Source organism: Catharus ustulatus, chromosome 1 (genome assembly GCF_009819885.2).
Source record: "Catharus ustulatus isolate bCatUst1 chromosome 1, bCatUst1.pri.v2, whole genome shotgun sequence".
NCBI classification, from domain to species: domain Eukaryota; kingdom Metazoa; phylum Chordata; class Aves; order Passeriformes; family Turdidae; genus Catharus; species Catharus ustulatus.
In genome coordinates this window covers 80,511,973-80,537,887 of record NC_046221.1, presented here as the reverse complement: position 1 = coordinate 80,537,887, position 25,915 = coordinate 80,511,973, and the positions used below count along the sequence as shown (strand labels likewise).

General features: G+C 35.9%; 1 long non-coding RNA gene across 6 annotated transcripts in view; it reads right to left on the bottom strand.

Moving 5' to 3' along the window:
* The window catches only part of LOC116997646, a 346,453-nt gene extending 321,121 nt beyond the window's left edge, over positions 1 to 25,332 (bottom strand). For all 6 annotated transcript variants that reach the window (XR_004418216.1, XR_004418217.1, XR_004418219.1 and 3 more), the window contains exon 1: positions 24,951 to 25,332. This is a non-coding gene — a long non-coding RNA (uncharacterized LOC116997646). The remainder of the gene's footprint in view (positions 1 to 24,950) is intronic.
* Positions 25,333 to 25,915: the final 583 nt, after the last annotated feature.

Sequence of the window (25,915 nt, the reverse complement as noted above, 5' to 3'; positions counted from 1 at the left end):
TGACTAACTTATTAACTTATAGAAACTCTGAAATTGATAAATATGGGAAATTTACAGAACACATTTTCAGAATATATTACTTTCTACAACTACCTTCAGCTATGGGGGCAAGAAAATCTAGGACAATCACTTTCAATTTTCATCTAATTTTGTCCAAACTGCCTCATGTCATGTATACATTGACTGAATAATATCTAAATTATAATTACAAATTTTCAGCCTTCAATGTCAACTTTCGACAACATTCATTGGCATAATATTGGTAATAAAAATATATATTTTCTTCAAAATCTTAAAGAATCCCTGCAAGATTTTAAAGTTATCTGTCACTAGAAAAAAACTTATTTCCAGTTTCTGTACATGGAGTTGTCCACAGTCCACAGTGCATAATAAAAAAAGTCCCCATATTCTCAAAACTGAGTGTATTGAGCTATGAATAAAATTTGTTGAACCTCCAAGTGAATGTTGCATATATAAACCTTCATATCAGGGTTTGTGTGCATGAACTTTTTCATTTATTGTCACATGGTACATCCTTCCTAAGCATCATTCACAAGGAATATGGCAACATTTTCAAAGCACCTATGGTGTTATAAAGTTGCATATATATTGCAGATAAGTAAGATTCATCCAAATTAACTATTGGCCAAGTTGTGATATATCTAGAATATCCCCTCAGAAAGTACAGTAATTTTACGATTATAAGCCGCACCTGATTATAAGCCACAATTCCGGGTGTCGGCAACTTTTCGTTCTTTGTCCATATATAAGCCGCAACAGATCATAAGATGCACTTTCATTCGCAGCGAGGACCCATGTGCAACAAAGTAACAAATTAGTAATGGAATCACGCGATCACGGAGTTTACTGGCTCAGCTCAGGGCCGGGCAGACTCGGCCTGCTCGGGACTGCTGATGGGACTGGGTGGCCCAGCTTGGCACTGCCGCTTGGCAGGGTCACTAAGGACCGGTAGGCGCTGCTGCCACTGCCACCGCTCAGCAGGGCCAGCCATCCAGCTGCCGCTGTCCTGGTACTGATGGGAGACCACTTTCGCCTGCAGTGGTGGTGGGAGGGAGGGACCGAGCCCGCTTTCGCCCACGCTGCCAGTGGGAGGGAGGGAGCCCGCTTTCCCCCACTGCACAACAGAGTAACCAATTTTTAACAATTGCGCGATCGCGGGTTTTACTGGCAGGTACTCAATTCATGAGCTCAGTTGGGCCAGCGGCTCGCCTTTCCAGGTTGGGAAATTTGACAAATTTTTCCATATATTGGCCACTCCAGAGTGTAAGCCACACTTCCAGGTTGGGACGAAAATTTTAGTCAAAAGGGTGTCGTTTATCATTGTGAAATTACTGTAATTAATTTGATTTTTGTATTTCCAGAACCACAGCATTTACTGTAAGTTGTTTCAGTCTTTATTGACACAGGTAGTCCCGATAAACTCCAAGGGCACTGCATGTTATATTGTAACCTACCAAGTGCATTAAATAGAATCAGGCAGGGCTCAACACAGTTCAGATTATATTCTAATCATCACAGCAATGTGCAACATGCATTAATTATTTCACACATCAAGTTGTATTGATTGTCTAATCACTTAACACTGTAAAATCCATGTTAACAAATTATTGTCAAAAAGGTCAGTCTTGTATAGTAAATTAGATGATATTCCCTGTAAGTGACACTACTTAACCAAATTTGCTTGGATGGATATGTATTTACACGGTCCTGTATTAGGAAACTAAGTGGTTTAATTTTTATTGAGAATCCCTAGAAGATGATGACTTGTTCAATCAGACAGCTTCTTTAAGCAATTAAACTTTAACTTGAATGTTAACTTTTGGAATGTCATTTTAAAACACCCTGGTTTGCATGCAACCACCTTGTTGGACTCACTCAAATGGACAGGTCATCGGGTAGTGAGAAGAAATGGAATTTTAGAAATAGACTTTACTTTTTCAAAAGTTTATCAGTACTCCCAGCTCTTTTTCTGAGAATGCTAGCATTGGTTGCAAACTCTTCTGGGTAACGAAGTCTGAATCATTTTCTGCCAAGTAAGTCTCTTCAAACACTGAATGTGTTCCTAACTTCCAAGAAGAAAGAACGTGGAGCCAGAAATGCTCAAAAAGTATTTTAAAAATCTTAGCAAGATATGATAGAATTTACTAACATGAAATAGCTAAGAAGAGGTAGGAGGAGAAAAAAGGTTTCTCTCACACCGTAGAGAAAAAGAAAACAGTGGCAAAACTCAATACAATGCAAAAAAATTTCCTTATAAAAAATAATTCAAGCTTCTCTGAAACATGTTACATACAATAATGTTGATTAATGAAAGCTCTGAAGCTCCAAGGGCATATTTCAAAAACAAATTTCTACTGGAGGATTAAATCTCCATTCACTGATACAATAGTTTTTATAAAGTGTCACCTAAAAGTGAGTATTAAAAAAGTAGAAATTATAATAATAATTCTGCATTTGGATAATACCTTCATTCTATTCATTTATATATTAAAAGTCTTGATTAATCCTCCATGAAGAGAAATATGATTTTAAAAATATTGTCTTTAGGTTAAGAGACAAGGCTGTACCTAAACATTGCCACTTCCAAACTGCGTTTTCTTCTGAAAAATGGTGGCAGCAATATTTGGAAATAAGGATAGTTCAAGATATCCTGGAAGAGTTTGATAACTTGATTAAAAATACATTAGATCATCTTTTTGAAACGCAGAAATCAATTCTTACTTTTCAAGGAAAGAGTCTATTTCAGCATAAACCCAAATTTTGTGAAGCAGTAGCTGTAATAGACAATACCTTTCTAATGGAATTGTAAATTGTTTATTTCCCAAAATTTATGCAGCTATTTAAATATTTATTATTTGTATAATTAAAAGCACTCTTTGTTCTGTAACAAAAGCTGCAAAAACTCACAGTAATAATAAAATAAAATAATGTAATAATTGCAATAACATTGCAAAGAAGTGCAAGAACAAATTTTCCCCATAATTTGATTGTGTAAGTAAATTAAATTAGCATATAAAACGTACTTGCAGGCAGAACAATTCTATACCAAAGAAACCAAGGCATTTGGCTGTTGGTTGGAGCAATAGTGCTATGAGGAAATGCTGAGAGAGTTGGAAAAGTTCCATTTGGAAAACAGAAGGCCTTAGGGAGACTTTCAGTACCTAGAAGTGGGGTTTATGATAAAGGCACAAATACTGTAATTCCACAAATATAAGCTGCACTGACTATAAGCCGCATCTCCGGGTGTTGGTAACATTTCGTTCTTTGTCCATACATAAGCCACACCTGATTATAAGCAGCACGTTACAATACAGAGTGTGATAAAAGGTATCTATCCTATCACCATTGGTTTAGGGTGGGGGCAGTGATCCTTATCCCCATGGGAGATATTATCTGCTAATGAGCCATCCATTGAAACCAGGCAGGGCATTGTTCTTTATCTTTTCACAACCCATCCTCCCTCCAGCGAGTCGTTTTCTGCTAATGGCCCATTGAGTCCCACTGTGTGACTGATAAAATTACTTCATCCCATTGGAAGTTGCTCCAGCCAGGGGGAACAGCCCAATATTTCTTACCAAAATAAAAACAGAGGTTTTGGGACACTAAGGTAGCCCCTTTCTCCACTGGACTCCAGAGGAAAATTGGATTTCTCCATATCACCACTGGACCTCTGGAGGGAAACAGCACCTTCTACAGGAGCACTGCTTCAACTAAATCACATCTGTCACTGCAGGAGGATGCAACCACCATTTAATGCGACTGCTACCAGCACCCTGCCTGACGGGGTGTCAGGTTGTACTCTGACTTTGTCAGGGTTTGGAGTTTGTTTCTTTGTAGTACTGTATTTCTATTTTAATTTCCCCAGAAAAGAACTGTTATTCCTAATTTTCCTATTTTTGTCTGAAAGCCCCTTGATTTCAAAATAATAATAATTTGGAGAGAGGGGCTTTACATTCTCCATTTCAAAGAGAGGCTCCTGCCTTTCTTAGTAGATACCTGTCCCCCAAACTAAAACAGCAACTTTTCAGTCTTTGTCCATATGTAAGCTGCACCTGATTATAAGATGCACTTCGGGTTAGGACCAAAATTTTAATCAAAATGGTGCGGCTTATAATCTTGAAATTACTGTACTTTTTGTCAAGGCACAAAAGGAGACAGTGAAAAAGGCAACAGTTCTAATCCATTTATACTGAACATGAGGAAGAAAACCTTTTAAGATAAAGGTGGTGATAACCTGGGGAGGGTTTCCCAGAGAAACTGTGTTAAAGACCATCGTGGATGCGGCCTTGAGCACACTGGTCTAGCAGAAGGTGCTCTTGCCCATGGCAGGAAGTTGGGACTTCACAGTCCATTCTCATTCAAATCATTCAACCATTCTATTACTTCTTGTAGTAAAGAAGGGATTTGTTTTATTTTCACAGCTAAAGACTGAAAGAACATAAAATTTAGCTTTCTTAAACAGAGTAACTTAAACAGATAGTCTTTTAATGAGTTTCCTATTAAGGAAGCACCAAGGAAATTTGTAACATAATAGGGTTGTGTACAAGACTTCAGAACTTTTAAGATTTTTTTTCCCTTCTTTAGTGCTAAAACATTATTAACTAAAAAATAGTCAATCATTCTTCAAACATATTCTGTGGGAATTGGTATGTGAATCACAGTTCTGTTTTTCCTGTTAACATACACTCTAATTGATTCTTGAAAATTAGAAATGTAATAAGCTATAATCAAGCTAAAAGGTTTTATTTCTATTTGTGACTGTGATTAATTGACTTTGGCAGAGTACTAGGCTCAACCCAACCACTCTCTTATTCTTCCACCTCAACAGAGGATGGGAGAAAATAAACCGAAATATCTTGTGGTTCAAATAAAAAACAGAAAGATCACCATAACACCCAAAACCAAAGAAACTTGAGGAAAGTTAATTTAATTTATTGGCAACTAAAATAAAGCAGGATGCTGAGAAACAAACAAAAAAACCCAACAAAACCACATTTTCTTCTCGTTCTCTCCCATCCCCCCCACAGGGCAGCACAAGGGGATTGGGAAAACCTGGATGACTGAAGTTGGAAGGGACCTCCTGAGATCATCTGGTTCAGCACTACTCTGCTCAGACAGGGACACCCATAGCTAGTTGCCCAGGATTATGTCCAGTCAGCATTGAATGTGCCCAGTGATCAATGCCACAAAACCTCCCTGGGAAACCTTTGCTTGGTCATCCTCACAATAAAAAAGTATTTCCTGATGTTCAGAGAAAATCTTCTGTATTGTATATTATGCACATTGCCTCGGATCACCACTGAAGAAAGAAGCAGTCTCCACTCCCTTTGTAGTATCACTTCAAGAGTTTTATGTACCTTGATGAGATCTCAAGTAGTTTTCTCTTCTTCAGCCTCAACAGTCCCAGCTCTCTCAACCTTTCTTTGTAGGCAAGATGCTCCAGTCCTTTCATCAACATTGTGACCCTTTCCAATTAGTTCGTGTCCTTGCTGTTCTTGGGAGCACGGAAGTGAACAAGGAACCCCAGGTGCAGTCACACCAGTGTTGAGTAGAGGGGAAGATCACCTTTAACCCAGGGACAGCACTCCTCTTACTTCAGCCCAGGACGCACAAGTTACGCATTCAGCATTTAATGTTCATTTGTGAAAAATACAATGCTAAAGGTCAACCTCTAGGTTTTTAGCAAGCCGTATGGATGAAGGCATACGTGCTTAATGTAGCATCTTAGCCAAAGTAATGACAGAAGAATCATTGGGGCATGAAGCCATAACCTCTAGAGGGTTAATCACAATCATTAATCACTGCACCATGTTCTTTTTCGCTTTCTGCTTTCCAAGATGGAAGTGCTGACAGAAACAGATTTCATTGTTTGTTTACTGAATAAATTAAATCCAAAATATCGTCAGACCTTGTTAGTGATAGAGGAAGAAAATCTAAATAGTAGATTTTACTTAAAGAGTGAATACTTCATGAATGTGTTTCACAAGATAAAAGAGCATCTCAACTCAAGGTTGCTGGTTGACAGCCAGATTAAACCAGCTAGTACCCAAATTTATCATTATTCCACATTTCGAAAGTCAGGCAGGTGATGAATATCCAGGTCATAACAGAAAGATGTTCTAGTTGACAAACACATTCTTTAACTTGCTTAGTATTCTTACTATCAGCAGCAGAGGAAAAGAAAGAATAAAAATGGAAGCTTTAACATTCCCCTTGACAGGGGTGAACAGACTGTACAGAGACACTAAACTGTCATTAATCTTGTTATCTTGTTTTGCAAATAACAAAAGGAATAAACTGCGTGCTATCTTTGTATGGTAAAATAAAAACAACCTAAACTTGCAATTTCTCATCTCTGCCAATAACTACCTAAAACAAAAATTTACTTAAAAAAAGAAAAATATGCATGATTCTAAGTTGTAAGAAGATCTTTGTATAACTCATTTAAAAAAAATAATGTTATATTTTCATGATTATGCAGTTTTAAAATGCATTCCCTTTTAAATTCAACTTTAAAAGTTTTCATTTTATGCAGCATGCAGTGAAACTTACAAAAAAAAGTTAAAGGGAGATTTATTTTCTTTTAGGCATAAAAATGATTGTCAACTGCATTGCATGTGTGGTGGCAGTTGCCAGCTTTGGATGTGCTGTGAACACCTTCAGAAAAAGGGTGTGGGGGTATGTGCACTAATTATGGGGTATGTTTATCGTTGGGTCTGTGAAGTTTTTTTCCTAGACAGAGCTAAATAACCATAACCATCTAGATATATTTTATAAGCTGAGAAAATATGTTTGGATAATGGCTTTGCCTAGAAGCATGCCCTCAGTCAACCATTGTGCCTGTGTTTTGAATAAAAAAAGGAATTTCAGGTCAAGTCTAGGAATCAGCAGCACTGGTTTTTTTTAAGTGAAGAATGAGGTACTGCAATACCTGTTAAATCACTTTTCTTCCTCTCGAAATGTCACAAATATTTCACTCCCAAATTCCTCTTGTCTTGATAAAGCCCTCTATGTTCCTAAAGTTACAGCACCTTTTCTTAGTAGATCAACTTGGTCTACTTTTTTTTTTTTTTTTACTGAGCAACATCCTTAAGGCAATAGATGAAGGAGGATTCAAAATAATTTTCCAAGGTGAATTCAAGTATTAGTGCTTCTACTGACAGCCAGGTAGGAAGTAAAACCCCCAGTGTTTAGATGTTTAAAAGTGGACCTAAAGCTTTTGCCTTTTATGAAAAGAAACTGCAGACACCCATCACTACTTCTTTAATACTAGTATTATTTTAGTAGCTTTTTAGAACTGGATAGCATTTTTCTCCCAGTACATAGCAGTCATTCTTAATTTGGCTCAAGAGACTGCAAGATTAAGACGACTGCAGCCCTCTTCTTTGTTAGACCTTTCTTAAAGGTCAATAATAAACAGAGGAAGGACAAAACACTTATTGGATCTATAGCTTCTATGAAGTTCAAACTATCATATAAATCAATAAAGATTTACACCGCTTAGTATTAAAAGTCATGCATTAATTATGACATCTTCAACATATTTAGCTTTTTGCAATGTTTATATGAAGTCTGAAGAGAGATTACAATTCTGCAAACATATTACATCTATGGTTTATCTTTCACTAAGTAATTAGGATAAAAATCAGATGATTTCTAACTGTTTCCTCCAGTTCCTTAATTATTATTTACATTTCTGTTTTTCTTTCTTTTTAACTTAAAAAAAAAAAAGAAAACATTTGACGTTCATTCCTCAACACTGAGTTATATTGCTCCATTTTGATACTATTTCAGTTTCAGCTGGGGAGTGGGGAAGGGAAGCTATATGCAGGAAAGAAAAACAAAAAAAAAAATTCAAAATCCATGTTACATCACTGAAATTTTAATTACAGTAATTTCACGAATACAAGCCGCAGCAATTTGACAAAAATTTTGGTGGAAACCCGGAAGTGTGGCTAATAGTCGGGGGTGGCTAATATGTGAATATTAGCCTTAGCTCAGCCAGTAAACCCCGCCCTCCCGCGGTTCTGTTACTAATTGCACACGGGTCCGCGCTGTGAACGACAGAGCGGCTTATATTCAGGTGAGGCTTATTTATGGACAAAAACCGAAATATTTGCCAACACCCAGAGACGTGGCTTATACTCAGTGCAGCTTGTATTCGTGAATTACTGTAATGTGGAAAAGCTACACAGAGGATAAAAAAGGACTTACATAATTAAAGGTAGATTAAGTGCAGGCAGTTTGAGATGTCAATGATGTCTGTTTCTAATTCTGAAGGACTTTTACAGAAATATGAAATTTGATATTGTTTAAGAACATAAATTTAAAATTTCCACATGGAATGTTTATGTCAGTTGAATATTCAACTGAGAAACAGGCAAACACGAGCTTAACAGAGTACTTTTGCACTTCATTTCAAATTTAAAGTGATATGTCGGACACGGAAACACCACATAGTCTTCAAAAAATCCAAAATTCTGCAGTGGGTTTCTAAGGATGTTCCATTGACTGCATGTGTCACAAAGCACAGATATTTCAGAAGACAAACATGCATATTTGCAGGACAAGTCTCAAGTGACAGGAATTAAAATATTGTGATTATTAAGGATGGTCTTTCTCAAAGGATTGAAAATTGAGTAGGTTTACTGTTTCTTAGAAATTATATTAAACATACAAAATAACATTGGAAATTTGGAAAGGTAGAGCATGGATGTGGGTCCAACACAAAACAGATCAATAATTTGAGTTCTAAGTGCTTTTCCAAACTATTTTCCCAACATTTCCCAACTAGAGACCAGATGAGGACAATGCAAGAGCATGCCATTGCAGAAGAAATATTAAACTGCTGCGTAAGTTTATATATAAACTTTAGATAATCTGATAATGTTGACGATTAAACTTGCCTTCAGATTTATCATTAGGAAGAAATACTCTTGGATGATGCAGCAAGGTCCATATAACAGATGTGATCAGAGACTCCAGAGGACTAGTTCATAGCAAAGGAAACAAACCATCTGAGGATTTCCCAGTTCTCTATCCTCTGTATCCTCCTGTCAGATCTATATCAAGGCCTAAGTGATAGATTTTTGAGAAAAACTAACACAGTATTTTGTAATTTTTCATGTTTATATACTTATTAAGGCAGAGTGTAAACAAGAATTTATTGCAGAGCTCCTTGTCACTAGAACATTATTAATTGATATTCACATTAGCCACTTTCAACCCTCCAGGCAGCATCCACGGGTTCCACAGAGACTTGCTCTGAAAAATGAAACCTCAGCACCTCAATACAGATTTTTGTAATAAAGAAATTAGTTTCAGGAAATTTGTTAATTAAGCACAAATTGGAAATTTTATTCAGTTTCAGAAGTTGCATTTCTTATTTTTGCATCCATCTTCTTCTTTCCTTAATGTGTAGAGTAAGAGGAAGTAACAGGACAGCTCTGCAAGTGAAAGCTGAAAATGCAGGTTATAAGGTACAGGTCTACAGAACTTTTTACACCCCTTCCCTTCCATTCTTATCTCCTAGCTATGCTAGTTCCTTCCACACTGTCGCCCTGACACCAAAAGTCACCTTTCTATACATGTACATGTGTATGAAGTGCTTATCAAGCTCTTCCTAGAAAAAAAATCCACCTTTTAGAAGAGAGGTCAAGATTCACAAACATATGGGAGTAGAGAAACAACTATTGGAGCTGGTCCTCTGCAGCAACAGAACTCTATTTTTTGTTTCTTCTTTTGTCTTCCAATTTCCTTTTGCCACCTGGGGTTAATTTTCCTCTAACAATTTTCTGCATTTCCAGAATTTCGATATCTCAAGACTTGTCCCTACCAAAAAAAGACTGTCTAGGGAATATGTAATCCTGGACTTGTAAAAGCTGCAACTGTTACTTTATGGTGTAGATACAATCTGCTGCACAAAAGTAGTAAAATGTCTTTGAAATGGAAGCAAATAAAACCCATGGAATGAGTCAGGGATCATAAACAGAGGGACAGCTTTACTCACACACTGTGTGTGATTCATTTTGTTGAGAACTGACAACATAACCTGAAAAGAAGCCTTTTCACTTGCAACAGTTGCTGTAGCATACCTGTTGCATTCCTAAGATATAAAAATGCTTGGCTATCCCTTACAGTAGTTACAGCACAAAGCCATACCAATATTTTTAAGCTTTTGTTTCTTTGGGCACAGCTCTTTTACTTGGTCCTAATTACTTCTGATAGTGCAAGTGCTCACAACCATAAAAAATATCAGGCACAAAACATGCAATATCACATGGCTGCTGCACTCAAACGCATCTTGCAAATTTTCCTCCATGTGTTGTCATTTCTGGTGGCATAAACACACCTGAAAGGGAGAAGTGCTTCAAAGAAAGCCAACTGAGTCTACCAAGGTCAAGCAGCTGAACAGTATTAAAATATGTGTGAAAATTTTTATCTGATTCAATGATGCCTTTAAAAAAATCCTGACTGACACAGGGCTGAGATGAAAAAAGTATGGCATAAAAAAAGGCATTAAAAAAAATCACAGGATCTGGTCTACAAAGACATGAGAGTTATTTTTTTCTGTGATTTAGGAGGAAGGCAGAGAAGATAATAATGATTAACTTGACTGATCCTGTTACACAGCATAGAACAGAAACCCCCAAACTAACCAGCCAACCAACCAACCAACCAACCAACCAACCAACCAACCAACCAACCAACCAAAATCACAGAGGATTTCTTTCTGCACACATCACCCAATATTTACTTAATCTGTAATATTAAACTTGAAGGGTACTCAGTCTATATATAAAATTGTCTCGTGATGAATAATCCTTCACTGTAGAAAAGTGGTTTAATTTTATTTATTAATAATTAGTTTTATAATTTCAGTATCAATACATGCTTCCATATTTGTATTCTGCACACAGCTAAGATAAGGTTTGTTCCTAAGGGGTAATGTGACTGTACATGCCACTAATGCTGATACCAGAGACACAATAGTGCAGTTTTGCATCAGAATCAATGTTAATTTGCCAATTTTTCAATCCTTTCTGATAAAGAGAAATTTTGCAATGCAAACTGGCAAATGTTAAAAGCTTACATCAATATTAATTAAAAAACAGCATCTACTCAAGATCCCCTAATTCATGTAGCATAACTCAAAAATTATACTATACTCTGATATAGATTAGAATTTAAATACTAGGTCTTCACCATCTTTGAGTTTGCATCATATCACTAGTTGTAGGAAATTGTAAGGTATTATCTGATTCATGGGCAATAGAATATTCCATAAGTACAGACAGAAATTTTTAAGAGCATATAAAAAAAACAGAATCAGATTCACTGAGGGAATTCTTCCTAATAACAGCTACTCTTCCTTATACACGTTCATATTTCCTACTAACTTGCAAAGAAATCCTTTGTTTATCTTCCATAAAGCTTTCTATGCATGCAATTGAGGATTTTCTTTTGCTGGCTGCCATGTGTATCCCAGACAGGAAAGCAACACCTGCAGAGCAGTATTACCAAAATACTCTGAGATTTAGCTGGAAAGAAAAAAGGAGGTATTCTACAGCAACACAAACAAGGGCAAGACTTCAGGCCCTTGAAGAAGAAAAGTATAACAATGGGCAGCTGTATAAGATGAGACATAGTACGGATAAGTAACAGTTGCTACACTGACCATGCCCCACTTGCAATTTTGATGGCAGAGCTCTGTGTATTCCACCAGCATTTAGAAATAATTCATAAGGTAATTTAAAAAAATTTCATTTGAGAGATGGGTTATTATATCAAAATCGAGTAGGAAAATTAAATGCTCTTAAGAATAAAGTCCTTTATAATTTTGCTCACAAAAATCTCCTAGACTGCTGGTTTTTTGAATTCAGTGAATGGCTGTACATAAGAGCACTTGTTAGTGAAAGAAAACCCAGACAAAGCCATGCAAATATTTTGACAGCCTGTAAACAATACCACAATGCAGTAAAAAAATCTGCTCTCACTTGTCAAATAAAAACCAAAGATCCACAACTTATATTTAAGTTATGGAGCCTTTGCTATATGAATTTGAACTGAAGAAATATCCTCAGATAGCAGACTTTACATTTGGCCCAAGGTAAGAGATGACACAAGTTCTGAAATTTCAGTTGGTTGTTGGTTTTTGGGTATTCCTTCTTTGATGATATTTGGGGTTTTTGTCTTTAAAACAAAGCAAGGAATTTATCTTCTTTGATTTACTTAAATCATGGTGCTTTCTACTAATTTTGAGTCCATCTGAAATAAAGCAATTATAGAAAGTTATCAATTTGAATATATACTTGAAGAAACTTACAAAACACACATTTCAATGGCAGGAGAGTGAAGAGACTGTACTTTTTTCTAGAAATCACCTATATCTTCTTTCACTGTCTCATCATAGGTACTTTTCTTATCAGAATGCTTTATAAGGCCTTATTGAAAAAAAAAAAAAATTGGAGAACTTCAGTGAGCTATAAAAAAAATTCAGAGATTTTAAGTCTTATATATATTTATAGGTGACTCAATAAAGACGGAGAGCAAGGAGAACTGAAATACATTTTGTGCACTTTTTAAGTTTCATCACCAGTCCATAAATCTCCAGTTAGAGGAAAACATGACAAAACCATATTTTCCCAATGAAATAATCCTAACTTCCACTGAGAACTAGTTCTGGTTATTTTTTTTCCCCCAGTTTAAATTTGATAAAAAAGAGGATAGATTTGTACAATGTGTGAAAGCTTATGTGCAATATAGGTTAGGGTTTTATTCAGTTATCACAATTCAGCTGATGTCACACAGTATTATTAAACAATCATTTGCATAAAATATAGAACTTAACTAATCACTTAAGTGTGAGTCTTAGGCACTAGATTTAGGGAGGGAGAACAAAAAGAATGTCACTTTCATTCCCATTATACAAATTAGTAAACAGTATTTTCACAACGGTTCAAATGACATTAGTTATGAGTCCACTTATTCATTATCAGCCTTCCTGGATCCTTCTCCCTGAACCTGGAAATTTCAGAAAAGCTCTTTCTCCAGTACAGTGTAACCTTTTTTGTGATCATTATGATATATTGTGCTTGAGAGAAGGGGCAAAATTAATCTCTGAATGCGAGCTTATGCCATAAAGTCATGGTCATTTTATAAACGTCCCATCATTTTTCTACATATTTTAAAGAGACTGACAGCTTGAATTAAAAAAAAAAAACAAACAAAAAAAAAAAAAAACAAAAAAAAAACAAAAACCAAAAAAAAACAAAAAAAACCAAAGGCTTCTGAAAAAAGGTGCTGTGGGGATTGCCAGCAACAGGTCTGGCAGCAGTGAGAAATGACAGCTTGTTCAAGGGTTACTCTGGCCGCTGTCAATGGGATGGCAAGATTAAGAGAGACAAAGGCCAGAGACTCCCTCCATCTGCCAGCAGCTTGGCTGAATTAACTGAGCACATGAGTCCGTGAAACACGCGTCAGCTGCACATCTCTCTGAGGCTCTCTTGATGTCCTTTCATTTGGATTTGCACACTGAACAAATAGCACTCCAAGTCTGAAACATTCAGATTAGACAGGTTTCCATTATCCAGAAGAGTCCAAGATACAATACCAAGGATCCACAAGCCAAGGATCCACAACATGGTCTTATTTAGCAAATAGTATTGACACCTACAATTCATGCTACAGGTCTGGTCCTCTAGCACCCCTGCACTCATCACCTCCAGGGTCTGCCCCTTCCTAATCCCCTTTTCTCCTAAATCACTTCTTATCTGAAGTTAACTGTAGCGACTGGCATCACATCCACCACAAACTGGTTGCAGTTTCTCAGGCAAGTTTCCCTGAGATTTAACTCCCTGGTTCTGCAAAAACCTCACTCTTGGCCCCTCCAAGGCTGGTTTCCCCCTCAGCAAATGCAGCCAGGACCACCAAAATACATCTCTTACAGCAAGCCCAGCAGCAATCTGAGCCCCATTCCCACACTAGCAGCAATTTTCCAGAAGGTTCTATAGGCATCCCCAGCCTTGACCTCTGGCCCCAGCCTCCAGTTCCAGCCCTGGCCCTGGCCCCCAGCCATGTCAGGATGTCACTCACCCCATGGAGAGCCCTGGTAGGGAGCATGGGAGAGGAGTCCATATTTTGCTCTCTGCTTCAGTAGAACGCTGGCCATCAGTTTGTGCATTGCTTCCAACACATTTAAGGGAAGTTGTTTTCACTCACTTGAAGCCACCCTTACAGCAGCTTTTTGTATCATTAAACCAATTATGTTATTGATGAACACATCTATCAGAGTCTAGTAGGTTAAAAAGAGATGCTTCTTGTTATTAAGCTGTATTCAAGCACAATCAGTTTCAACTACAGCCTCTCACTTCTCTGTAAGAAGAAAATGCTAGAGAAGCTGCTGGATTTTCTGTTTGTTTGGTGGACATTTATCAACAGGGGAACAGATTTTCTCAGCCAGAAGAAAACAGTTCATCGCCTAGTTTGCCCAGAAGGGTGATTATTGTAAATTATCTTATTGACTGATGGCTCTGCACAGCATCCTGTGCTTCAGTGGTCTGAGTAATCAACACGCTAAATGCAGGTGAGGGGGTCGTTCACAGCAAAATCTTACTGCTGGACAGGCCAGCCCTTTTATCCTGATGCACATTTTGTTTCCATTTCAGATTTCTCAGTGGATAAATTTTAATTTTTAGAGTCCTGGAGCTTTGCGACTTTTCAATTTTTAAACAGAATCATCTGAAATGTGGACATTGATATCTACAACTATATATATATATATATATATGCACTTGTATGATTATTTGTAAATAAATTGTAGCTGTAATTACCATAGAGGTTATATCTTTGCATGTCAAATGTGATTCTTAGGCTAGAAAATGCATAAGAAAATAGGCAAAGTTTAAATTTAGGCACATAGAAAACTTAGTTGAATTTGATTAAGGTTTTTAGTCTCACAATACATTAAGGGGACTATTATATAGGTTATTCTAAATTTATCCTTGAATAATTCATTCTACAATTGGCAAAATCACCTATGTTCAAAAGAAATTTAAAACAAGTCTTCAGATTTTACTTTTAGTAATTTTGAATGTAAGTCACTACATTGAGAAATTAGTACTGCATGATACAAGTGGAGCACAGTTATCCCTAAATTATTTCATTATTAAAATTTAGACCTTGAATGTTTTGTTGGTGGATTTAAACCATACTTTGTAGTGTGAAATAAATCTTGCATCTCTGATGGCATAGATACAGTAAATATTATTTCAAATCCTGAAAATTTCATGCCATTGTAGAACACTTTCAACAGTGTTTTGGAGCTTCCTGAATTTTATGGATTATATCTACAGGAATTATATTTATACTTATTCTCTAAAAGCTTAATACCTCTAGGACAATTTTCTTTCAGAGAAGAGAATGGGATAAAAAGGGCAGAAATGTCCATTAATGTAAAAGTATAACATGTAGATTTGTCAGAAAATATAACAAGGATTAAAAGGTAGCATTATATTTCTTTCATCCTTGTCAAGATTAGCAATCTTATGTGTATGGTTTGTGTTAAAGAAATTATTTATTTTTGGAGAAATAATTTTAAGATCAAACAACAAAAATTACGGCCTTTTTTACATCTGGTTTTCCATTTCCTAAACAAGGAACTTTATAGAGAGAATTTTTGCATTATGTGCTAAAACTGCGTACAAAATTGTTAAGAATATACATCTTTTTTATCTGATACTGTGAATAGTGCACAGTGTTAGGTACAAGGAACAGCACCGGTATTCATGATGATAAAAAGAGATTGCAAACACCTCAGTGTGGTACAAAATCAGAAATATAAATAACTGCTGGCTTCAATACTTTAAAATATAATGAACTAAGAATAATTAAAAGTTATGGAAATTATCATGACAAAATATCATCTGACATATAGTATATTAACCAAAATTTATATGCCACTTCATGCCATAAAGTTTTGCTAGCTCAGAGGAATTAACCATCCTTTTTCTTGGAACATTGGAAACAAATTATATTTACGATCTGATTTCAAGAGAAGTAGACTGCCTGTGAGAATTAGGGACTTACTTAAGTAATTTAATCAATGATTCGAATATTCATGTTATTTTTTAGAGGATAGGAATGAAATTTCCAGCAAGTTCTGCATTTTATCTGGCATAGGAGTGGTAGATCTAATGATTGATTGAGATCTCTAAGGAAATTCTGTAGTGACTCAGTTGTACAAACATATGCATCTAAAATGAGAAATTTAAAAACATGTAAAACAATAGCTCTATATCTTATTTAGCTTCAAGATAGTACTCCATGACAACATTATTTGTTAAATGTGTTACAGTTTTGCTTACTGCTGGGGTTTTTTTTAATTTAAATTTTATATTTTAAGTAGAACATTATAGTCTTCCAGTTCATCAATTAGCTATAGACAGAAATATATATATATATATATATATAACACAGTTAGGTTTTTAATTCCCTGAAGATTATACTTAAATGTACATAAGACTTCACATACTGTGTTTTCAGACATATATTATCATTACTGAGCGTAGAGCACATTGTTACGTTGAATTTTTATCTTTGACTCATATTGAGAAAGTGCAAAAGTGCAGCTAAATCCAGAGTGGTTCACACATAATCTACTATAAAGGCATGCAGCAGTGTGACCTAATTATACTTAATTTCATACCCAAGTCGATGATTTATTGAAGGGTGTGGAAATTAAACAAATTCATTAATAAAGTAAAGCTTTTTCAAAAGGCAGAACAGCATATTCTGCCCACATGGAATATTTATCTAATCAAAGTGTAGAGCACCTATCAATTTAGTGACTAGAGACTCATCAGCTAAAAAACCGATTGAAAAATACAAATCCACAAATACAACCAAACAGCTCAACAGGGAAGGGAAGGGAAGGGAAGGGAAGGGAAGGGAAGGGAAGGGAAGGGAAGGGAAGGGAAGGGAAGGGAAGGGAAGGGAAGGGAAGGGAAGGGAAGGGAAGGGAAGGGAAGGGAAGGGAAGGGAAGGGAAGGGAAGGGAAGGGAAGGGAAGGGAAGGGAAGGGAAGGGAAGGGAAGGGAAGGGAAGGGAAGGGAAGGGAAGGGAAGGGAAGGGAAGGGAAGGGAACCATCAGAGAAAAGATGCTTGTTTAGATTGATATGTCATATAATTGGACAGGTTTTATGCATATGTTTCTCTCTGTGTAGTACAGTTTCATCTAATTCTTTAAAATTATTGAGAAGTTGATATGTCCCAGGTATGTTGCATTTGCTGCAGTAGGGCAAGACATTGAAAAGGTGAGCTAGAGTGGGGAGGAGATTGCACCTCATGTTGGAGGCAAGTGTGTATAATTATTTTGTTGTTCCCCTGGAAAGAAACCCACTAAACTGTGCCACTTTAGAATAAGGTACAACTCCAGTTTGAACAATTTTCCCAAACAGTACAAAAATTGTGGCAAGATCTACTAATTATATATCTGCATCATTTTACTGACATTGTCTTCCTGATCCCATGTATCTGAGAGTTAGTCAGGTCAAAGAGCTGTAAGTTTTTCTCCAAGGTCTTAGAGATGTTGTGGCAGTCAAAAAACATATGGATACAGAGCGCAAAAGAAACGTTTTTCCCATAATGTTCTCCCTGATCTTCAGAATAATGTCCGTATGACACATCTTGATCATAACTTGGTCATGCAATTCAGGGACAATTCTCCAATTTTGATGGACACTGTAGAGCTTTCACACTTTGCTCCAGCTGTGCTGGTGATAAACCACCTCATAACAGCTGTAATCCTGGGCACTGATATTTGTTTTATTGGCATAAGGTAATTAAAACCCAACAAAAACAAAAAACCATATTAATATTATTTAACCTAGTTCAATAAAATGCACCAATAGCAGGAATTTTCAGATGAGGGTTTTTTTTATTTACACTTGAAAGCTGCAAAATTAATTTCAGAACTGCCCTTACACGTATCAGTACAGCTGTGATGCATAGAATTAGGAACTATTAATGCATCTTAGGAAGTAAGGAAGAGCAAAACACTACAATGTATTTTCAGTAGTTTTTAGAAATTAGTGAAGTCTAGTACCCCTATGAAAAACAGACTTCTAGAACTGGAATTTATAGAATTTAAAGAAATATAACAATTTTACTTTCTGGTATACATAATTTTCAAATGGTATAAAATATTTATACTGTCTTTGTTAAGTATTCTGGGCCACAAAGAGCTTCTACTTTCTGATCATTACCTAGTATTAAGAACGAAACTATAGTTTCACTCTGTACAACCAAAAAAATTATCATGATTTAGTAATTTTTGACAGTTCACTTTGTTTACCTTAACTGCTTACCCAAAAATGGATTTGACAGGGGTTTGGTATGGGATATTTTTGGTGGGTTATTTTTCAGTCTTGTTTTGGTTGGTTGGTTGGTTGGTTGGTTTTTCTGTTTAATATCTGATAGTTGGAGGAAGGAGTAAAACCTTCAGTCGTATATCCTAAATCAGTCACAAGAAGTTCTGATAGAAAAAAGGTGTATAAATACTCAAGGTGTTACCATAGCTTTGTCACTGCTGTAAGCACATTAATTCTCAGTGTTACAGACCTGCCAGAGAACAGTGAATTGCTTCTCATTTTCAGCTGCTCTGCAGAACTTTGTTCACTCACTTTATACTCCACAGACCAGTATTAATAGTCACTGATCAGACCAGGATTTATCCATGTCTTTTTCCAGAGCCAAATGTAATCAGTGTTTTGCAAAGCAACAACACTTTTGGCTCACTTCTAAATATTTTTAAATTCAAGCAAACCCAAAAATGTAAAGAGCTTTTCTCAAAACTGTACTGTGTGCTTTACTGGTAGTTTGTTTCATGCTGCTCAGCAAAGCCTTTCTGTCATCACATCACAGCATTAAAGCAGATTATATGAACAAAGTGTTTTCAATATCAGGGAAAATAGTATTTTGTTAATATCATGGCATCTTATGATCTGCATTTCTTGGTGACACCTGATTTGTAACTTGTACCCTCCAATGGCTCCACAATCAACAAACCCTCTTCTGTTATGGTACTCAAGGTACTTGGATTCTACATGGTTGTATTCCTAAAAACTGCAAATTTTCTTTAACAGGCGTATATACTTCAGTGAGGAATACACACAGTAAAGGATAAGCTTAAATACCGGGACATGAACACATATATGCATATATATAATAGAATCATAGCATAGAATGGCTTGTGTTGGAAGTGACCCTGAAGATCATCTAGTTCCAACACCCCTGCCATGGGCAGGAATGTCACCACCTATATATATCTATATATGGGATTGTATATAAATTTGAGGAAGCTCTAGCTGCTGTTTCAATGCAGCTTCATTTGCTTTGTCATTTTTTCCCAGAAAAGAAAAAATTAAACAAAAGATTCTGCTTTTCATTGTGTTATGATATGCATTTTGGATTACATTGTTATTGCTTCTTTTTAAATATTTTGACAATACATATAATTGCTTTTACAAACTTCTCTATCTCTAAAATCTAGTCATTTGAATTATTCCCTTAATATATTATAGAAAACATGAAATAGGGATAAAAATTATTTCTTATTTGATTACATGTCTTAAGAACTGGTTTTTTTCTGTCTTTAGACATTCATCAGAGATTAATTATTTGTTCGTGCTGAATAAAGTACCCCAGACTCTTGCAGTTGTCATTTGATGAAGTGACTTCTGTCAATTTCGAGTGACTTCTGTTTGCCATAATAATGCTTTACATTTACACAACACACAGTTTTCATTCAAAAGTATTTCAAAATGCTTTGCATGGTGTGTTTATATAAGGGATAAGTTAATCAACCAGTAAATTAGTTACCTCTGGAGTTAAGCTCTGCAAGAACTTTGTGCCAGAATCTTACATGGTTAAGTGTAAGATTTATCTACTGCATAAAATTTTATTGATTTCAAGGAACAAAAGTATACGATTAAATTAAACTGTGTTTTACATTGGAGAAAAAGAGTCTCACTGATATCGCACTTGAACCCAACCAAGAAGTGGTCTCTGCTCCTTGCTTCTTCTACACACTTCCTGTCATTCTAGAAATTTAATTGATCTGATTTAAGCCTTAAATAAAGTCATATGACCATAGAATATCCTGAGTTGGAGGGGAACCAAAGGGATCAATAAAGTCCAACTCCTGGCTCTGCAAAGGACAACCTAAGAATCACACCATGTGCCTGAGAGCATTGTTGAAAAGCTTCTTGAGCTCTGTCAGATTGGTGCTGTGACCATTTCCCTGGGGAGCCTGTTCCAGTGCCCAAACACCCTCTGGGTGAAGAAACTTTTCCTAATATCCAACCTAAACCTCTCCTGAGAAGGCTTCATGTCATTCCCTCAGGTCCTGTCACTGGTCACCACAGAGAAAAGATCAGTACCTGTCCTACCTCTTCCCTTCATGAGGATATTGAAGACCACAATAACTCCCCTCAGTCTACTTTTCTCCAGGCTGAACAGATCAAGTGACCTCAGCTGCTCCTTGTATGCCCTCCCCACCCATTCACCTTTCACCATCTTTGTGGCCCTCCTTTGGATGCTCCCTAATGGCTTTATACTTTTTTTATACTGCGATACCCAAAACTGCACACAAGACTCCTGGTAAGACTGCCCTAATGCAGAATAAAGTGGAACAATCACCTCCTCTGACTGCCTGGCAATGCTGTGCCTGATGAATTACTAACAATAATGCTATCTCAGCTTTGATGACTGCTCACGTGTACATAATTACTTACTTGCAATGCAAGCAAATCATAGTCAACTTTAGCCACCTTTTAGTAATGAATAAGCCCTCTTTTTCTAACAGAAGAATAATTTATATGATGCTGAATGTGTAATGTCCTAATAATACATCTAATGAAGATCATGTCTGATTTTGAAGAATCAGTTATCTATCTCAGAAATAATACTTGATTTATTCAATATTTTTTTAAAAAATCATTATATTGTATGAACCGCTATCTACACAGAGCAATAAACAAAGAGTTTTGAGGTTCTTTTGAAATTTCTGGATGCTGTTTATTAGAATAAAGTTCTTCATTGATATGTCTTTTTTTTTTTTTTTAATTCCAAATTGGCTAGATCATATTTCTTCACTGTGAATTTCAAGCATCACAAAATATGTCAGTCCTTTCTATTTTCTTTTTTTTTTTTTTAATCGAGTTGGAAGTATTGGAATCTCTCCAAGCTAAACAATATAAATAGCAAGTTGGTTCAAGATGGGTAAAAAAATTCACCAACTTGGGCTTTTTTTTCTTTCAAGGATGGCAGGAGTAGGAAAAATCTTCAAAATTGGAACAGAGGTATAATTATTTTGCTTGTCTTTCGACACTCGTGTTTCTCCTGGCCTCACCTCAGCATGATATTGCAATATTTGCAACTACTTTGCTGTGCTTTACAACAAATTAAATTCATTCCCTTAGCCTGCATTATGCTTTTCTATAGTTCTTTCCAAGGTATCCCTGAAGTAATTGTACAAAGTTTACAACCATATCAAAAATAGTACAAACTTCACAACTGATTTCAGGTCCTGTGGTGCAATGAATTTACAAAAAATAAAGGGCAGAACAAAGATGTTTGAATTTGGCCCATGGTAACTTCAGTGTAATTGCTCATATGAGTAAAATGTTTTCAGAATTGAAACTTTCTCATTTTGTGAAATAAAGTGTGATCCAAAAACCCTGGTCACATACTTAAAAAGCAAGCAAGTGTAAGGGAAGAGTATGTCACTTCTAGATATTGTAGGTTCTTTTCAGTCCAATATAACTGTATTCAGCAGAATTTTTTTTTAATTATTATTTTTTTAATGCTAGTTGCACCATTATTTACAATTATTGGAATAAATATACTTTAATTTCTTGGATATAAGTCATGCTTTATATTCAGGTTGTTAATGAAATTTAGTAAACTCAAGGATTACTTCCAAATTTTTGTTGACTGTGTTCCCTTCTCCTTTATGGGACATAAAGTAACTTCTAGACATAACCATTAATTGTGAATAAAAGTTTTCAATAATGTGCTATAAAAATAGCCAAAACAAACAGAACACTCTCCAAAAGACAAATGAAAAATAGAGAGATTGTTAGCTGCTCTGTATTATTATTTTGTTCTACACCCAAAATAAATTAACTCAAGAAGAAATTTTTCGGTAATAAGTCTAGGAACTAGAAGTATCTTTGTATCGCAACTTGCTATGTGATATCATAGGAGGAAAGAGCCCCCTAATGGCTTCAAGTTAGCTAGGAAAATAAAAATAAATTTCACATTCTGTGACTTCAAGTTGGAAAGGAATGCAACATTAATTTCAAAAAGGTCAAATTAGTCCTTTGAAGAGAAGATGACATGAATGAATATGTTGAAAGTGTTGTAAAAAGTCCAGATTAACACTAACCACATCAAAGACCTGAAAGAAAATGCACAGTTTGTAATATGTAAACTCTTAACTCTTTCTCATTTGTGATTTTTTTAATGTGTTTTTTCCTGTATCTGACAAAATAAGATGCTTACAATATTTAATGTGGAAATGAATAACATATGAGTAGACAAACATGAATGTAAGCTTAACTAATTGTTTGGGTTTCTGTTTGTCTTTTGCACTTAAAAAAAAAATAAATAAAATTAGGGTACAAATGAAATATTGCCTTGCAAAAAAAAGCACTTTTCAGTGTTATTTGGAGTTTCATGGCTTAGATGTAACCTAACTAGTAACAGACACTAATCTGAAGGGAAAAATATTGCTATCTTTGAAATCACAGAATTGCCATGATTTTTTTTTTTTTCCGAATCAGAAAATTTTAACATATATTTAAAGAACACAGGTATAGTGAACAAGATTTTCAGAGAGAAAAAAAAGACATTAATAAGAGTTATAGAAGAGCTTTTGAGCATACATAAAGGACTATTTTTGCTAGTCAAACTGTACAGGAAATATACTGAGGCAGGCCTTAAGCTTTGTAAGAATACAAAGTGAATTAGACATTCAATTATCTCCTTATAAGATACTGCCTATGCTTGGTAAATCTAGCTCTTACCCATGTCTTTGTCTTAGCATTAAAACTTTCAGTCAGGTAATTTAAATGTAAAGGGTTTCTTTCCATCATTTATGGTCAGATTCTGCACTCTGACTCCATAGTCAATGTATGCAGTACTCACCTTTGGCAGTATTTTATGAAGTAAAATACCACTGAATAAAGGTATGGTGGCAAAATGTGCCCCCAAGAGAATTTCTGGCTACCTGGAAAGAGTTTCAGAAGGAAATATCAAAATTTCTGACATTTGTATATATAAGAAATAACATAAACACTATTCACACAGAAGATACAAGGTATTAAAATAGCACAGATGCTATAGTTTAAGTAAGCCTTTACTTTGGGGTCATCGGTTTAGTTCCTGTTTTGCCAGTGTTTATTAATATGATACATTATAGAAGACAAAGATTTCTCTTAAGCATCGCATATTTTATTCTTGTGGTCACTTAGATACTCCCTTCAATCTATTGTTAGTTTGTAAAAAAATCTCTATATACCCAAGGTCCGCAATTTTATATGTCTTCTAAAAAATTATAAATAATAATTTTGATGACTCCTTTTGGGGTTTTGAGAAGTCATTAATTTTTAAAGTATGGTGTTTTGTGGAAATTTATTTAAAATTTCTTGTCAAGGAAGAGAAGAATGTGTTTTTCTGGAGTTGTGATTCTTTAGTCATTAGATAAACTGCATTACATGTAGGTCCACCTCCTAGCAGTAATACCTTGCTATAGGCAGTTTATTAACTGGCCAAAACATTGTAACACTGTACTTGGCTGGGCCAAAGTCTATTTAAATGCTTGTATTAATAGATTGATGTCTCTACTTCACCCAGAGGGAAAAATCACAGTATCTGGCATATGAAAAACTCTGCAGTTTGGAGCCAGGAGCAGAGCGCACAAACTGATGAGGAAGGTGGTGCATGTTGTCACAGCTGAAAGGAATGTGCTGCTAATGAAGGAGCTGTCTTAGCGTTATGCTCCCATGGCCTCTAAACCCCCAGTCAATCAACTTCCTGATTTACTTCAAATCCAAAAACTGGGTTATTTCAGATATAGTCTATCACCTTCAAAATCACAGCAATCTATCCTAACCTATCACCTATGACAGCAAAACCACTTAAAACGCTGCTGAAGGAAATACATAGAAACTTTCTGTAGAGCTCTGCAGTTAGGAGACAGTAGAGTCAATGTCATATCAAAACAGACAATCAGTCCATGGGATGGCTGTTTCCAACATACAGCACAGTGTAGCAGAACATCCTAGGTTTAATCTTTCAAGTCATAAGCCTTGATCTTTGCTTTGCAGGCAGAATGCTAGAAATAACTGCTATATCTATAAAAAATGGCAGTCTAATGATAAATTATTTAAGCCTGACCATATTTGCTCAGCAGTGGCAAACTTGCAGTCGAAAGACAGATACTATTTCAAATTAGTGACAAGCACTGCGAAATCCTTCAGGTAAATACTGTGTCTGACTTCACAACATGTACACTAATGGATTATTAATATGGGAGAGCTTGTGTGCCGTTATTACTCCAGACTGTTTAGCATGTGTGGGACAAGTTACATTAAAACATCATCCAAGTAGTTAGAAATAATCTTTTCTGTTTGTTTCATTCCATTCACCTAAAGGGTTAAGCATGATAAACGCAATGCACAAACCATGTCCTGTTAATTGTCTGTAGGTGTGCATAATAATTGATACATATAATCTGTGACCGAAAGAAATACAAGTGCAAAAAATGCATTCTGAGAATAAATGCCAGAGCTTGTATTTAACATGCAAGATCCAAAAAGATTAACTCCTTTTTTAGCTTCTCAGAAAAACAAATGATAATTTCCTTACCTGGAAAATCAAACTCTGTATATCATCAATAATATGTGAGGTAAGGGGAGAATGAATTTTTGTCTTCCGTAATACGCCTTTCTTCGGAGAAGCAGAACATGAGAGATGTAATTGTAAGTGAAACGAACTATTCCAAGATCCAGTCTGTCATTAGTTGCACTGGCTTAGAGCTGGCATCCTCTTGCAAATGAAAAAAGGGTAGCTCAGCAAGTTCTCCACTAAAGGAGCTCAATATCAGTGTTATCAGGCACCAGCTGTCACACACTGATGCTAGAGTGGGTACAGTCTCCCTCTATTGCGCGCTTTCTCTCGCTTGCTCTCCCTCTCTCTCACCCTGACGTTCACTCAGCTCTGAATCTGAGCTCCTGCTGCTGCTGTATAATCAATCTAGCCTGTCTCAATCTTATAGACCTCTCTTTAACCAGCCAATCAATAGCACAGATTCCACTGCTGCTCCCCAGGGTCTTTACCAGGGGTGGTGCAAACAATAAGAGTTTGGCCAGCAGTTTAACAAATATTTTTTTCATTATTTTTATCTCTGTTAAAGAAAAATTGTTTAGGAGAGCCCAGGTTCAAAGCTGTCTTTTACTGTGTTTTTTGTGATAGTTATATAAACACGCACATTTCACTGCAGTAGCCTTCTGTAAAATTTTTACCCACTTAACATTTTTTGGAATGCATATTAAAAAAAAAAAGAAAATAAACACACACACACTCCCCCCATGGCCCAGTCTGGAAATGAACCCACATGCCAAGCCTCAGGCTTTGTGATCTGAAAAATCCAGTAATGTGTTTTGTAACTGGAATTGTTTATGGCAATTGTGGAAATTTAACATAAACCAAGAATCAGAAGAATTGGGCTTCAGAGGCTGTGTTCCTAACCCACTGTCAGCTTGAACTAACTTCTTTCCTACGCTATCTTTCACCTTGTGTGTCTTCTGGGAGTTTATGTGGGGTTTTTTTCT